The sequence below is a fragment of the Tenrec ecaudatus genome, chromosome 3 (assembly GCF_050624435.1).
Source record: "Tenrec ecaudatus isolate mTenEca1 chromosome 3, mTenEca1.hap1, whole genome shotgun sequence".
Taxonomy (NCBI): Eukaryota; Metazoa; Chordata; class Mammalia; order Afrosoricida; family Tenrecidae; genus Tenrec; species Tenrec ecaudatus.
Genome location: NC_134532.1, coordinates 199,219,614 through 199,223,397, shown reverse-complemented (window position 1 = coordinate 199,223,397; position 3,784 = coordinate 199,219,614). Strand labels below are relative to the sequence as shown.

General features: G+C 43.9%; 1 non-coding gene across 1 annotated transcript; it reads right to left on the bottom strand.

Annotated features, from left to right (window-relative positions):
• Positions 1-521: 521 nt before the first annotated feature.
• LOC142443811 (U1 spliceosomal RNA) lies at positions 522-685 on the bottom strand. Its single transcript, XR_012783558.1, has one exon. It is a non-coding gene; the product is annotated as a U1 spliceosomal RNA (small nuclear RNA).
• Positions 686-3,784: the final 3,099 nt, after the last annotated feature.

Sequence of the window (3,784 nt, the reverse complement as noted above, 5' to 3'; positions counted from 1 at the left end):
CTCATGCTGGGACCTTCTATCTACAATGTAATCAACTTCATAATGGGATTTGCTCTCAGCAGCCAAGCATTTGTAGAAGGATTAGTGGGGAGTGAAACTCCCTTACTCTGTTTACAGTGTTAACGTACTCAAATGGAAGTTTCTTTGGGGCGTGGCCAGCTTCATATGTAAGTAGACTATACAGAAGAGCTTGTTTGCTTTTTGGTAAATCTGGATCCTGCATCTGGCTCATTGCCCTCTGGGTTGTTTTTATTTAACTTGAGCCAATGTCCTACTGCATTGCCTGCCAATCCTAGGAGCCTTCAGTAGCCTGTCATCTAACCTACCATCTGGCCTGCTGATCTTGAATTCATTTGCTTCTGCAGCCACCCGTCTGTGATCTTCTGGCTAATCTTAAACTATCCAAGTCACAAAAAAACCTGCACCTTAACATCTGACCCATTGGCTTACAACCTGCCTGGATTTAGACTGGCTCGTTCAAGAACTGTTTGAATCACTTCTTTTTGGGGGGAGGAGGGGGTCAGGGGAGAGCGAGAACACAATCCCCCACTACCACAAACCATGCAGTCAAGTTTCCCACATTTAGGGAAATCGCAGGGGTCAGCACATCGGGAGGGTAATGGATGAGCCTCGCCCTGGGAAAACCACCTTCGTGATCATGGTGTCTCCCCTGCCGGGTAAGTAGGAACCACTTTCTTAATAGAAAAGTGTGTGTGTGTGTGTGTGTGTGTGTGTGTGTGTGTACATACACATATATGTCACTAGGTTAGCTGCTCTAGAGAATGCAGGCTACGACATGCAGTCACTGAAGTGTACTTTCTCCTCTCCAGCAGCTAGTAGACAACTTCGGAAACGCCCCCAAAGAACCTTTCAAGAGGACAAGATCTGTAACCCCCCTGGACAACTCTTCCTTTGCACTTGTCTTTTTCATGCTTTTGAGGTGAGAGGTAAACCTTTCAGCCTGGGCAAATATTTTAAGCCCTGCTGAGCACAGAAGTTCTCAGGGGAACTACCCACGGCCTGCAGGGTCACTGCTTCCTGATTTCCCTGGGTGGTACCTGACGACTCAGCAAGAGCCCACATCCGAAGTCCTGCACGGAAGGGATCGCTCTAGTTCCAAGAATGCATTGCGGGGCCAAAGGACCTCTGTACCACTCAGCATCTATGTGAACTGGGGCAAGTCTTGGTTTCTCCTTCGCTAACCCTAAATCATGTAATATGAGAATGAGACTCAGCATGAGAAAGGAGGTTTATGGCGGCGATTTTAAGGTAATATGCAATTCTGTTGTTCCTTTTTTAAAATGAACGATCAATTTGGATGCCGAGCAAAGTGATACCATTCCTCTTTGCCAAGAAAGCTCCTTGGAGTTGGTACTGTTAGGTATAACACATTAGGCATTCTCTGATCTCGTAGGTTAAAACTCATACCACCACCAAGCTACTCACTATATGATGCAGTCCGTTCAACCAAACGACCCGTTTTATAGCACTGATCACCAAACAATGCAATTATGATATGTTTCTGACTGATTAAAAAAGGGAAGTAGTTGTTAGTTACCTATAAGTAGATTCCAACTCATGGAAACCCCAAGATTTCCAAGGATGTCATCTTCACTGAAGCCAACTGCTTCTTCTTCCTCCTGTGGAGTGGTCAATGGGTTGAATCCATTAACCTTCAACCTTCCTCTACACCAAGCCACTCCACAGAAGATAGATGTGACTGCTTGTTTCTGTAAAGGTTACATCCCTGGAAATCTCATGGGACAATTCTATTCTATTCTGTAAGGTTGCTGTGAATCAAATCAACCCAATGGCAATGGGTTGTCTTTGTTTGGGGGGGAGAAAAGATAGATCCCTATTTAAAGAAGAACTTGGGTCGTGAAAATGATAAAGTGCTCAACTGCTAGCTAAGAGCTCCAATGAACCTAGAGATACCTGGGAAGAAACACCTAATGCTTCATAAAGACAAAAGCCTTCAAAATCCAATGGAATAGTGGTCTGTGCACACATGAGGTCACCATGAGCGAGAAGCAACCCAATGGCAATTACTGCTAAAAACCTAGCTTTGAATCGTACACAAATACTGTAATTGCATTGCTTCATGGTGAATACTAGAGAACAGGAGTCTTTTGGTTGAATGGGCTAGATGATGTAGCCAGTCCTTTCAAAGAAGGATCCCGGACCAATCTTCTGTGACACATCGCTGTCCTGAGAACAAAATGCAGGATCCTTCATGTGACATATGGAACAGAAAATAGGTGCTAATCAAAAGTTCATTTCCCACTCCTTCTTGGAGTTGGATATGACCACATGAGTGATGCTCTAGCCAGTGGAATGATAATGAAAATGGCAGATGCTGTTTCCAAACTACCACAAGGACCCATTACCATCAAATCTATTTTAGCTTATATTAACCCTACAGGACAGAGTAGAACTGCTCCATAGGGTTTCCGAGACTACAAATCTTTATAAATGAAGACTGCCTCATCTTTCTCCCTCAGAATACCTGTTTGGCTCAAACTATCAAGCTCTCGGTTAGTAGCCCAAGAGTTTATCGCTGCACCAACAGAGTTCCAATTTAGTCTCCCACAAGCATGCTCTTCCATCCTCCACCTTGGGTCTCTCCCCCAGTCTTCTGCTCGGACTCAGCACACAGTTCTAGTGCTGTAGGAAATGGTAGCACCACAAGATGGAAGGAGGCTGGGCTCCAGCATTCATATTGAAGGCAACCTGTTGAGCACTCACATTAAGATTTCAAATGAATAAACATATGATTTCTATGAATAGATGCATAGACACCCGGACCCAATGGGTGTGGGACGTAGGGTGAGAACACAGGCTTGACAGAAGATATTTGCACCTGTGTGTTTATCTTCGCTGCAAATATATCCGTGAATGTGGTGGAGCATACAGGTGGAATTTTGCGACAACTTCCTAAATATAACCAAACACCTTGAGATATAGACTTTCATGGCCCAGGGCCTCAAGACCAAAGTCTCCGGGGACAGGAATATTAATTTCTGTTATGCTGAGTCCATTGTCTCAACCACTGTGTCTCTCTCATTAAGTATGTTCTTATTAGCTGGCCCTCTACTTTGGCAAGCATGAATTCCTTCTCTAAGAACTCCTTATAAAATGTTGAAAGTATGTGAGATGAACTCTCACCACCCTCCCTTCTAAGGATGATTGTGGCTGACCTTATTCCAACACAGATTTGTTCATTCTTCTAGCTATGATGTAGCCAATGTTCTCCATCACCATTATTTAACTGCATCAAGTCTCCTCTTGTCTTCCTTACTAATGTTCCAGCTTCAGCATACATAGAGAATCAAGCATATCATGGCTTGAGTCATGCATACCTTAGTCCTCACACTTACATCTTTGCACTTTAATGCTTGAAGCAGGTCTCTTTCAGCAGATTTTCCTGGGGAAGCATGACATCTGGACTGATGCTTCCTGGGAGCCGATTGTGCATCCAAGTAAAAGGATATCGTTGACAACGTCAATATTTTCTCTATTTCCCATGATGTTAATTGTTGGTCCAACTGTGAGGATTTTGATTGTGCGTTCGGTCCCGTTGTGCGGAAGGGTCAGCCATACTGAAGGCTGTACTTTTGATCATCACAAGTGCTTCAAAGCCTTACTTACTTTCAGCAAGTTGTATCATCTGCATGTTGCACGTTGCGCACGCCTTATACAGTCCAGTCTTCTGGAGTTATTTATTCAGCAATCATACTAAGTGCTTTACACACATTATCTCTCTTAATCCCCAAAAGAGCTCGAT